The sequence below is a fragment of the Thalassophryne amazonica genome, chromosome 15 (assembly GCF_902500255.1).
Source record: "Thalassophryne amazonica chromosome 15, fThaAma1.1, whole genome shotgun sequence".
Classification (NCBI taxonomy): Eukaryota; Metazoa; Chordata; class Actinopteri; order Batrachoidiformes; family Batrachoididae; genus Thalassophryne; species Thalassophryne amazonica.
Window position 1 is genome coordinate 14293431 of NC_047117.1, and position 13330 is coordinate 14306760.

General features: G+C 45.2%; 1 protein-coding gene across 3 annotated transcripts in view; it reads left to right on the forward strand.

Annotated features, from left to right (window-relative positions):
- radil (Ras association and DIL domains) overlaps nucleotides 1-13330 on the forward strand; it is an 83250-nt gene that overhangs the window by 3553 nt on the left and 66367 nt on the right. For 2 of the 3 annotated variants that reach the window (XM_034187719.1, XM_034187720.1), the window contains exon 2: nucleotides 6857-6952. The gene's annotated coding sequence lies outside the window, so the exon portion shown is untranslated. Of the gene's footprint in view, nucleotides 1-6856; nucleotides 6953-13330 lie in introns of those variants that run through there. The other variant, XM_034187721.1, reaches the window with a different exon arrangement.

A 13330-nucleotide genomic window follows, 5' to 3' on the forward strand; every position in this document is an offset into this window, starting at 1 on the left:
CAGGGATTTTGGGCCACTTCTCCATATAGATCTTCTCCAAATCTTTCAGGTTTGGAGTTTCAGCTCCCTCCAAAGTTTTTCTATTGAGTTCAGGTCTGGAGACTAGCCAGGCCACTCCAGAACTTTGAAATGCTTCTTACGGAGCACCTCTTTAGTTGCCCTGGCTGTGTGTTTGGGGTCATTGTCATGCTGGAAGACCCTGCCATGACCCATCTTCAATGCTCTTACTGAGGGAAGGAGGTTGTTTGCCAAAATCTCGCAATACATGACCCCATCCATCCTCCCTTCAGTAAGGTGCAGTTGTCCTGTCCCCTTTGCAGAAGAGCACCCCCAGAGTATGATGTTTCCACCCCCATGCTTCACGGTTGGGATGGTTTTCTTGGGGTTGTTCTCATCCTCTAAACATGGTAAGTGGAGGTGATTCCAAAAAGCTGTATTGTGGTCTCATCTGACCACATGACCTTCTCCCATGCCTCCTCTGGATCATCCAGATGGTCACTGGTGAACTTCAAATGGGCCTGGACATGTGCTGGCTTGAGCAGGGGGACCTTGCTGCCCTGCAGGATTTTAAACCATGGCAGCATCATGTGTTACTAATGTAATCTTTGTGACTGTGGTCCCAGCTCTCTTCAGGTCAATGACCAGGTCCTCCTGTGTAGTCCTGAGCTTTCTCAGAATCATCCTTACTCCACAAAGTGAGATCTTGCATGGAATCCCAGACCGAGGGAGATTGACAGTCATCTTGTGTTTCTTCCACTTTCTAATAAATAATCATAACAGTTGTTGTCTTCTACCAAGCTGCTTGCCTGTTGTCCTGTAGTCCATCCCAGCCTTGTGCAGGTCTACAGCTTTGTCCCTGGTGTCCTTAGACAGCTCTTTGGCCTTGGCTATGGTGGACAGGTTGGAGAGTGATTGATTGAGTGTGTGAACAGGTGTCTTTTTTGCAGGTAACAAGTTCAAACAGGTGCAATTAATACAGGTAAAGAGTTCAGAATAAGAGGGCTTCTTAAAGAAAAATTAACAGGTCTGTGTGAGCAAGAATTCTTGCTGGTTGGTATGAGCGAGCAGCAGCCCCACAGCAAGCAGCGGAGTTTCTTTTTTTTGTTGTTACATGCGCGTGCGAGCGAATCGTCCGTGGAGATTATTTTACTTATTAACTACACAGATGTATAATAAAACAAATGGTGACTGGTTTCTAAACACAATTATGACAGAGTTTTTTGGGGAAGAACGAGCAGTAGCCCCACAGCAAGCAGCGGAGTTTGTCTTTTTTTTTTTTTTCTTCTTGTGCGCGCGCGAGCGAATCGTCCGTGGAGATTATTTTATTTATTAACTACACAGATGTATAATAAAGCAAATGGTGACTGGTTTCTAAACACAATTATGACAGAGTTTTTTGGGGAAGAGCGAGTAGCAGCCCTGCAGCAAGCAGCGGAGTTTTTTTTTGTTTGTTTTTTTGTTTGTTTTGTTTTTTTTTTTGTTTTTTTTGTTTACATGTGCGCGCGTGAACGGGACAGGAGGTCCTCAAACTGGGTCCTGCAGAGGCGGAAGGACCTCCTTCTGCTCCTGCTCCTCCTGCAGCAAATAATGATACTCCCTGAATTGGGAACGTCTCATGACGTTTGTCAGCTTTGCACAACAACTCGCTCCGTGTGATCAAGGTCCGTCATCTTAACTTGACTGACAACCGGAGCCGGCGAGCGGAATGGAAGCTCTTCCTATTTGATGACACACTGGGGCGATTTTCGCAGCGAAAGCAGAGCGACACACTGGGCGATGGTGGCACGTCCATCGCCATGCGACCAGCGCGAATTTGTGGCATCTGATCGCACCCGGTGTGAACGCGGCATTACAGTTGTGCATAGCTTTAAATGATTTCAGTGGCATATTATCAGTTTTCTTTCATTTCCAGTGTCACTGCTGCTTTTTTTAAAATTTTATTTACATTCATTTTTGGAGCAATAAGTCTCTTAAACTGCAAACAGTTTTTACCCGAGGCTAAAATATGGCCATTTTGTATTGCGAAGACCTTGTGTGCTTCCCTCCATCCGTCCATTTGTCTGTCTGTCTGTCTGTGCTCGGCATAAGTCCAGTCCTAGGTACTAGGTCTAGTCCAGGGTATTCAAATTTACAGCGAACATTCTTAAGACACAGACCTTGGACAAGTTCAAAGATGGCTAAACTTGACCTATTTTAAGAGGTCAAATGGTCACATTCTGTTTCCTATTGTTATGCTCATATGGCCAAGGGTATTTTAGCATTGCGTTATATTTGTAATGGACTCAATTTTTATTATCCAATCTTACAAGTATCTGGAGATAAGTTAGGCTGCACTACAGTTTTATATTCTGGGTGGGAAAATAAGATCAGGTTGGCTGTAATCTTTCTCTAACATTTTTGGGTATGTTGTTCTCAAATTTGACTTTGACATGGGAATGGTATAGTTGTCTGCCTGGGTGGTTGCCATCCAGGACCCAAGGTGGGTTTCATGGTGTCGTGGATGCAGAAAAGTGCAGCACCAGCGTATGCTCCCAGACTTGACTTGAAAGAAAGCTGCCATTGTTGAAATTACCTCTCATGGATATATTGGTGGAGATTTTGATTTATATCTCCTGGATCTGAATCTGGATCCAGATATCTCCAGTTTTCATGCCACAGAATTTGAGTTGTTATAGCAAGTCATATTTGCAATGACTAGTAGTAATGAGTTCAGTTTAAAATCCCACGAATTCGAGTGACGTTAAAGTTGGTACAAAAAGTGTTTTCCCTCTCTCGCTTTCTTTTGTTTTTCTTATTCTATATTGTTTTCACATATCAATACCAACTAGGCCTGTGTGGCGAAGTTTTCTTTAAGTTCCTAATGCAACAAATCTACCAAACTGTACTGCTAATTGGATTCATCTGGACCAGCAGACACACCCACAAAAATTATCAGTCAAATAGAACCATTTCAGAAGATTGGAATTTGCTAAAATGTCTCACCAAGTAGCATAGTATGCTAAGGTAAAAATAAATTTCCAAGAGATGAAGAAGTTGGTGACTGAAGTACATCAGTCTGGGGACAACAACAAAGCTTTTTATAAGGGTCTGGGACTCAAAGAACCAGTGAGACCCATTCTGTCCAAATGGAGACAACCTGACACAACAATGAATATCTTGACTATTCATACAAAAAATTACAATGAGTCAAGAACATTTAAAGATCTCCAGCCTTCGCTCACGTCTAAATATCTGGCTGGGCATGGCTGCATAATTGGGAAGGACCATGTGAAAATAGTAGACATGAGAGTGTAGTAAGACAAAAACCACTGTAACCCAGAAGCACCTAATGGTTCATGTGAGTTTTGTTTTAAAATTTCTTAATAATCCTCAAATCTACTGGGGAAAATGTAATAAATCAAATAAATCAGTCAATCAAATAAATCAAATTTAACCCTGAGGTGACTAGTTTTAGACATCTGTGGTGTATGTTGGAGATGGTGGCATCTGAATGTGCACTTTCTCTGTGACATGCTGACAAGGTTTTCAGGAGAGAAATGTATTGATTAGCTATTAGATTGTCCAGCTCCCCCTCCCTTTGGAAAGGGGTGTAGTGAGCAGCAGCTTCCTTTCAATTAAAGTGTGAGGCAGAGAAACTTCTTCCAGACCTGAAGATGTTTTAGTTTTGTTAGGTTTTGTTTTTGTCTTTGTGTGTGTGTAGGAACACTCACTTCACTGTCTATGTACCGTGGTAGCCATGTGGTTATTGCGATTGTGTCCACAGTGAAAGGTTGCTGGTTCAAGTCCACCCCTGCCCATTTTCCCTGTAATGTGGAGTTGTGTCAGGAAGGGCATCCGGCATAAAGCTTGTGCCACATCAACATGCCGATCCATATCGGATCTGCTGTGGTGACCCCACAGTAAAAAAAGGGATGTACTTTTATTCGCCTCAGTATCTGTCATATTTTTTGCTACAGGGAGGAAAATAAGTATTTGAACACCCTGCGATTTTGCAAGTTCTCCCACTTAGAAATTATGGAGGGGTCTGAAATTTTCATCTTAGGTGCATGTCCACTGTGAGAGACATAATCTAAAAAAAAAATCTGAAAATCACAATGTATGATTTTTTTAATAATTTATTTGTATGTTACTGCTGCAAATAAGTATTTGAACACCTGTGAAAATCAATGTTAATATTTGGTACAGTAGCCTTTGTTTTCAATTACAGAGGTCAAATGTTTCCTGTAGTTTTTCACCAGGTTTTCACATACTGCAGCAGGGATTTTGGTCCACTCCTCCATACAGATCTTCTCCAAATCTTTCAGGTTTGGAGTTTCAGCTCCCTCTAAAGATTTTCTATTGAGTTCAGGTCTGGAGACTGGCCAGGCCACTCCAGGACCTTGGAATGCTTCTTATGGAGTCCCTCCTTAGTTGCCCTGGCTGTGTGTTTGGGTCATTGTCATGCTGGAAGACCTAGCCATGGCCCATCTTCAATGCTCATACTGAGGGAAGGAGGTTGTTTGCCAAAATCTCGCAATACATGACCCCATCCATCCTCCCTTCAATACGGTGCAGTCGTCCTGTCCCCTTTGCAGAAGAGCACCCCCAGAGTATGATGTTTCCACGCCCATGCTTCATGGTTGGGATGGTTTTCTTGGGGTTGTTCTCATCCTCTAAACATGGTAAGTGGAGTTGATTCCAGAAAGCTCTATTCTGGTCTCATCTGACCACATGACCTTCTCCCATGCCTCCTCTGGATCATCCAGATAGTCACTGGTGAACTTCAAACAGGCCTGGACATGTGCTGGCTTGAGCAGGGGGACCTTGCTGCCCTGCAGGATTTTAAACCATGACAGCATCATGTGTTACTAATGTAATCTTTGTGACTGTGGTCCCAGCTCTCTTCAGGTCATTGACCAGATCTTGCTGTGTAGTTTTGAGCTTTCTCAGAATCATCCTTACCTCACAAAGTGAGATCTTGCATGGAATCCCAGGCCGAGGGAGATTGACAGTCATCTTGTGTTTCTTCCACTTTCTAATAAATAATCATAACAGTTGTTGTCTTCTACCAAGCTGCTTGCCTGTTGTCTTGTAGTCCATCCCAGCCTTGTGCAGGTCTGCAGTTTTGTCCCTGGTGTCCTTAGACAGCTCTTTGGTCTTGGCTATGGTGGATAAGTTGGAGTGTGATTGATTGAGTGTGTGAACAGGTGTCTTTTATACAGGTAACTAGTTCAAACAGGTGCAATTAATACAGGTAAAGAGTGCAGAATAAGAGGGCTTCTTAAAGAAAAATTAACAGGTCTGTGTGAGCCAGAATTCTTGCTGGTTGGTAGGTGTTCAAATACTTATTTGCAGCAGTAACATACAAATAAATTATTAAAAAAAATCATACATTGTGATTTCCGGATTTTTTATTTATTTATTTATTTATTTTTAGATTATGTCTCTCACAGTGGACATGCACCAAGATGAAAATTTCAGACCCCTCCATGATTTCTAAGTGGGAGAACTTGCAAAATCGCAGGGTGTTCAAATACTTATTTTCCTCACTGTACATACTTTAATACCTATTTTGGTCACGACAACAGCAGCTGCTTCTCAGCTGAAATGATAAATTGTCAATTAGAACAAAGGCCTTTTTTGCATAGTAAATAGTTTTCCTATGGGTAAACCAATCAAAGCTAAACTAAACAAAAACTTTTCTACAACAGTAAATACTAATATTGTTATAATAATGTAATAATAGTTTGAAGTACGTAACATAGATACATGTTTTTGCACATGCCTACAACTTGCTAGTGTTTAATGCAAAATATGTGCCTCTGTTTCCTCTTTCTTAATGTATGTGTGTATGTACGTCCACAGAATGAGTTTGTAGATCCTAGGCCTGCATTAATTCTGTCCAAGTAGCCATCCTTACGGTGCATGCCACGTCAACTACAGCAACTCTTTCTAGGCTGCTTGCCAAATATTGTCTGAGTAAGAAGTCATATTTGCACAAGTTGCAATGAAAACATAATATAAGTACTGCTTTCATCTACTAAGAACTGCTGTTGTCTGCAACTGTGTGCAGTGGGTTTCTCTTGTGTTTCATGTTCAGTTTTTGTTTTTAATGGGTCCATGCAAAGTCAGGAGAGAAGCTTGACTGGTCTGTAAGGATAACAGCCAAGTTGTTGTCCAACAGTGGCTGATTCTGCTAGAAACGTACCTGATTTTAAGGAAAATATGAATTGCGTAGATGCAAGCAGGCAGGTGAAGAGGTTTCTAGTGTTTAGTCTGTGAGATTAAGATCATATTTTTAGTAAAAGTAAGTCCCTGTGGCTGATAACCTTGTTTTCACTCTGGGTTACCACAGCAGATCCAAGGTGGATGTGCATGGTGATTTGGCACAAGTTTTACACCAGATGCCCTTCCTGATGCAATGCCACATTGCGTGGAGAAACACCATGATATTTTTAGTAAATATGAGAAATCTAAAAAAAAAATTATACAAATCAGAAAGTGGCATAAAAGAAATGTTCATTGCAGTATGTTGGGACAAATGGAAAATAGTAATCATGCTAAATATTGCTCCATCTAAATCAATGTCTGGATAGAAACTTTTTATGTATTTTTCTGTGTTAAAATTATATCATAATCACAGCATATACAGTACTTTCTTTCTCTTTTGAGGAAACAGTAAAAAGTCTTATGACATTTTTCCAGGCAATAATGGGACCTTAATGTGCTTTTTGGTGAAGAAAGATTTAAAAATTTGAAAACAGACACCGTGTGAATTTCCTTGAATGTGGGAAAACATGTTGTAATGAATCAGAACTGAATTGGAAGACTTCACTTTTGCTTTACACTCTTAATAAAATCAGTTTTAATTCTGCAGTGTGACAGCTGACAGTGAAATATGTGACACGTCTGATCCTGAGCTATAAACCTGCTGCTCCTGCATGTGGACGGGACAATACACAACAGCATCCAGGTAAAAACAAAACACACATACATTTACTATGGCTTGTTCTGTTTTGATGGAATTGTTTTATATCATTTCTAGTTGTCATTAGAATACAGAAACAGATTTACAGATTGGTTTCTTTATCTCACCCTCCAAATATGCAAGTGTTCTGCAAATAAATGTAAGATGTAGCCATATATGTATGTGACATAAGTACCTCTGTAGAGTTGGGTCCATATGTATTTAGACACTGGATTTTATTTATTTATTTATTTATTTTTTAATTTAGCTGTATGTCAGAGCATGTTGAGTTGAAATTAAATACAAATAATAAATGAGCTCAAAGTGCAGCCTGTCAGCTTCATTTAGAGGGTGATTACATTCAAATTAGGTTAACTGTGTTGAAGTCTAATTTTTTCCTTTTTCTGTGGTGTACTTGTGCTTCTGTTACTTACATTATATATATATATATATATATATATATATGAAAGCGCTGAAAGCAATGATCAAACTGACAATTATATAATGAAAAGCTAGTCTTTACTAATTGATTGCAGATCATTTTTATTCAGTTACTAACTGAACTTTGTAAGTCATAGGCTTTGTTCACACTGCCAATTCATTCCATATTTTTTGCATATCTGATTTTACTGGTTGACCATCCACAATATATAGAGCATGTGATCCGAGCCATGTGTCTGTGTCAGTCCACATTTAACTCTTATTCCCATCATCTGTTATAGTAATACAGTCACATGACTGCTGTCAGTGTCCGTATGCAGTTCATACGCTGCAACTGTCATCTTGGAGCTCTGATGGGTTTTTCTGGCTGAAGAATGGCCTTGTTTTGTTTTCTTTTGTGAGTAAGCACTGTGATTTTATTGGAGCGGGGTGAAAGTTGTCTGGAGCAGGGACAGAGCGAAGCGGTTTCACTCTGGGGTCATTTTCGATTTCAATTTTCAATTTATTTTCATTTATATAGCGCCAAATCACAACAGAGTTGCCTCATAGCACTTCACACAGATAAGGTCTAACCTTACCAACCCCCAGAGCAACAGTGGTAAGGAAAAACTCCCTCTGAGGAAGAAACCTCAAGCAGACCAGACTCAAAGGGGTGACCCTCTGCTTGGGCCATGCTACAAACATAAATTACAGAACAATTCCCAGACGAATATACAAGAAATGCTATTGTGCACAGGACAGGAGGATTGCCAACACAAATACAACTCCCATCTCTGGATGGAGCTGCACCTTAAACAGAGAGAAAAAAACAGAATCAGGCATCAGAAAGACAAAAAAATACTGTATAATTTGCCAGCATTAAACAACAAGAAAAATAGAGAAATACTAAGGTGATCGTCGGCCACTAGCCCTAAACTTCACTAAAAGACACAGAATTTAGGTAAAGTTGAGGCCGCAGCCTGCTCCAATTACTAATAAATGAATTAAAAGAGCAAAAAGCATAAAACAAAACTGTACCAGTACCAGGTACTCCACTCCATCAGAACCTCCATGACCAGTAAAAGATCGAGGACCGTGACGTCGCCCGGTATGACGGAGCCGGGGTCCCACCCTGGAGCCAGGCTTGGGGTTGGGGCTCGCGCGCGAGCGCCTGGTGGTTGGGCCTTAGCCCATGGGGCCCAGCCGGGCTCAGCCCGAAAGAGTGACGTGGGCCCGCCCTCCTGTGGGTTCACCACCTGCAGAGGGGGCCATGGGGGTCGGGTGCAGAGAGGATTGGGTGGCGGTCGAGGGCGGGTGGCCCGGCAGCCTAGTCCATGCTAACAGCCCCTGGCTGTTGGGATGTGGAATGTCACCTCGCTAGGGGGGAAGGAGCCTGAGCTTGTGCGGGAGGTTGAGAGATACCGACTAGAGATAGTCGAGCTCACCTCCACGCACAGCTTGGGCTCCGGTACCCAACTCCTGGAGAGGTGCTGGACGCTTCATTTTTCTGCCATCGCCCACGGGGAGAGGCGGAGAGCTGGGGTCGCATTGCTTATTGCTCCCCAGCTCAGTCGCCAAGTGTTGGAGTTCACTCCGGTGAACGAGAGGGTCGCGTCCCTACGCCTTCGGGTCGGGGACAGGTCTCTCACCGTTGTCTCGGCCTACGGGCCGAGCGGCAGTGCAGAGTACCCGACCTTCCTGGAGTTCCTGGGAGGGGTACTAGATAGCGCTCCGACTGGGGACTCCATTGTTCTCCTGGGGGATTTCAATGCCCACATGGGCGGCGACAGTGAGACCTGGAGGGGGGTGATCGGGAAGCACGGCCTCCCTGATCTGAACCCGAGTGGTGTTCAGTTGTTGGACTTCTGTGCTAGTCACAGTTTGTCCATCACGAACACCATGTTTGAGCACAAGGGTGTCCATAAGTGCACGTGGCACCAGGACACCCTGAGCTGGAGGTCGATGATCGACTTTGTAGTCGTATCATCCGACCTTCGGCCACGTGTCTCAGACACTCGGGTGAAGAGAGGGGCAGAGCTGTCGACTGATCACCACCTGGTGGTGAGTTGGATCCGCTGGGAGGGTAGGAAGCCGGTAAGACCTGGCAGGCCCAAACGTATCGTGAGGGTCTGCTGGGAACGACTGACAGAACTCTCTGTCAGCGAGGTCTTCAACTCCCACCTCCGGGAGAGCTTCTCCCAAATCCCGGGGGAGGTTGGAGACATGGACTCCGAGTGGACCATGTTCTCCACCTCCATTGTCGATGCGGCTGCTCGTAGCTGTGGTCGCAAGATCTCTGGTGCCTGTCGCTGCGGCAATCCCCGAACCCGGTGGTGGACACCGGAAGTAAGGGATGCCATCAAGCTGAAGAAGGAGTCCTACTTATCTTTGTTGGTAGGTGGGACCCCAGAGGCAGCTGACAGGTACCGGCAGGCCAAACGTGCCGCAGCCCGTGCGGTCGCAGAGGCAAAAACTCGGGTCTGGGAGGAGTCCGGGGAGGCTACGGAGGAGGACTATCGGTCGGCCTCGAAGAGATTCTGGCAAACCGTCCGACGCCTCAGGAGGCGGAAGCAGCTCTCCACCAGCACTGTTTACGGTGCGGGTGGGGAGCTGTTGACCCTGACTGGGGATGTTGTCAGGTGGTGGAAGGAGTACTTCGAAGATCTCCTCAGTCCCATCGTCACGTCTTCCGAAGAGGAAGCATAGACTGGGGACTCGGAGGCGGACTCATCCATTACCCAGACCGAAGTCACCGAGGTGGTTAGAAAGCACCTCGGTGGCAAGGCTCCTGGGGTGGATGAAATCCGTCCCGAGTACCTTAAGTCTCTGGATGTTGTGGGGCTGTCTTGGCTGACACGCCTCTGCAACATCGCGTGGCGATCGGGGACAGTGCCTCTGGATTGGCAGACTGGGGTGGTGGTACCTCTGTTTAAGAAGGGGGACCGGAGGGTGTGTTCCAACTATAGGGGGATCACACTCCTCAGCCTCCCCGGTAAGGTCTATTCCAGAGTACTGGAGAGGAGAATTCGACCGATGGTCGAACCTCGGATTCAGGAGGAGCAGTGTGGTTTTCGTCCTGGTCGCGGCACACTGGACCAGCTCTACACATTCCATCGGGTGCTTGAGGGTTCATGGGAGTTCGCCCAACCAGTCCACATGTGTTTTGTGGATCTGAAGAAGGCATTCGACCGTGTCCCTCGAGGCACCCTGTGGGGAGTGCTCCGGGAGTACGGGATCCGGGGTCCTTTGCTAAGGGCTATCCGGTCCCTGTACGACCGCAGCAGGAGCTTGGTTCGCATTGCCTGTAGTAAGTCAAACCTGTTTCCAGTGCACGTTGGCCTCCGCCAGGGCTGCCCTTTGTCACCCGTTCTGTTCATTATTTTTATGGACAGAATTTCTAGGCGCAGCCAGGGTGTAGAGGGGGTCTGGTTTGGGAACCACAGAATCTCGTCTCTGCTGTTTGCGGACGATGTGGTTCTGTTGGCTTCGTCAGATCAGGACCTTCAGCGTGCACTGGGGTGGTTTGCAGCCGAGTGTGAAGCGTCCGTGATGAAAATCAGCACCTCCAAATCCGAGGCCATGGTTCTCGACCGGAAAAAGGTGCTTTGCCCTCTTCAGGTCGGTGGAGTGTCCTTGCCTCAAGTGGAGGAGTTTAAGTATCTCGGGGTCTTGTTCACAAGTGAGGGATGGATGGAGTGTGAGATCGATAGACGGATCGGTGCAGCATCTGCAGTGATGCGGTCGCTGTATCGGACCGTCGTGGTGAAGAGAGAGCTGAGTAGGGGGGCAAAGCTCTCGATTTACCGATCGATCTGCGTTCCGATCCTCACCTATGGTCATGAGATTTGGCTCATGACCGAAAGAACGAGATCGCGAGTACAAGCGGCCGAGATGAGTTTCCTCCGCAGGGTGGCTGGGCGCTCCCTTAGAGATAGGGTGAGGAGCTCGGTCACTCGGGAGGAGCTCGGAGTCGAGCCGCTGCTCCTCCACGTCGAAAGGAGTCAGTTGAGGTGGCAGGGCATTTTTTCCGGATGCCCTCTGGACGCCTTGCTGGAGAGGTGTTCTGAGCACGTCCCACTGGGAGGAGGCCCCGGGGAAGACCCAGGACACGCTGGAGGGACTACATCTCTCGGCTGGCTTGGGAACGCCTTGGGGTTCCCCCGGAGGAGCTGGAGTAGGTGTGGGTGGATCGGGAGGTCTGGGCGGCTTTGCTTGAGCTGCTGCCCCCGCGACCCGACTCCGGATAAAGCGGAAGAAAGTGGATGGATGGATGGATGGATGTACCAGTATGCTAGTCATATGAAAGGGAAAATAAGTGCTTTTTAAGTCTGGACTTGAAAATCTCCACAGAATCTGACTATTTTATTGATGCAGGGAGATCATGCCACAGAACAGGGGCACGATAAGAGAAAGCTCTGTGACCCGCAGACTTCTTATTCACCTTAGGGACACAAAGTAGTCCTGCACCCTGAGAACGTAAAGCCCGGGCCGGTACATAAGGTTTAATTAGGTCAGCTAGGTAGAGAGGTGCGAGTCCATGAATAATTTTATAGGTTAGTAGCAGAACCTTAAAATCTGATCTCACTGGGTCAGGAAGCCAGTGAAGAGATGCCAAAATGGGTGTGATGTGGTCTAACTTTCTGCTTCATGTCAAAACTCTGGCTGCAGCATTTTGAACCAATTGGAGACCCCTAATGCTAGACTGCGGTAAACCAGAAAATAGAACATTGCAGTAGTCCAATCTAGAAGAGATAAATGCATGGATCAGGGTCTCAGCATCAGCCATAGACAGAATGGGACGAATCTTCGCTATATTTCGCAGGTGGAAGAAAGCAGTCCTAGTAATATTTCTAATGTGGAGGCCAAAGGACAACGAAGGATCAAAAATTACCCCAAGGTTTCTCACTTTGTCAGTGTGATGTATGACACACGAGCCGAGGCTGAGCGTTAACTGGTCAAATTGATGCTGATGTTTCACTGGACTAAGAACCATCATTTCAGTCTTATCAGAGTTTAAAAGTAGGAAGTTTCTAGACATCCAACTTCTCACTGCTGCAAGGCAATCTTCTAAGGATTTTATGTGAACGAGGTTACCAGCAGTTATCGGCATGTATAACTGAGTATCATCTGCATAGCAGTGAAAGGTAATCCCAAAACGCCGCGATATGTGCCCAAGGGGTGCTATATAAAGGGAGAAAAGCAGGGGGCCTAAGACAGACCGCTGTGGAGCCCCAAATTTCATGTCACTAAGGTTAGAGGTAGTGTTACTATACAAAACACAGTGAGAACGACTGGTCAAGTATGACGTCAGCCATGCAAGGGCACTCCCAGTAATTCCAAAATGATTTTCCAGCCTATCAAGTAGAATATGATGATCCACTGTATCAAATGTAGCACTGAGATCTAACAGCAGCAGAACTGTAGTGGTGTCCGAATCCATTGTAAGCAGAAGATCATTCACCACTTTAGTGAGAGCCGTCTCTGTGGAATGATATTTTCTAAAAGCAGACTGCAGTGGCTCAAAGAGATTATTCTCAGTAAGATAGTCTATGAGCTGCAGTGACACCACTTTTTCCAGAATGTTAGAGAAAAATGATAGATTTGATATCGGCCGATAGTTTATCAATACACTAGGGTCAAGATTAGGTTTCTTAAATAATGGTTTAAAACTGCAGATTTGAAACATTTAGGAACAGATCCAGAAGTTAAAGGAAGATTAATAATTTCCAGCGCAGTCGGCCCAAGAGTGGGTCACAGGTCCTTAAACAGTTTTGTTGGTATAGGATCAAATAAACAGGTTGTGCTTTTTGTTGACATTATGAGTTTTGTCAGCATGCCTAGTGAGATACTATCAAATTCTGTAAATCTAGGTAATACCTCAGTAGTGGCGCCCACCTTAATAGCAGGGTGTAGTGGCTGGGTTAAGGCATGCCGGGATATGTTTAACCTGATGTCTTCTATTTT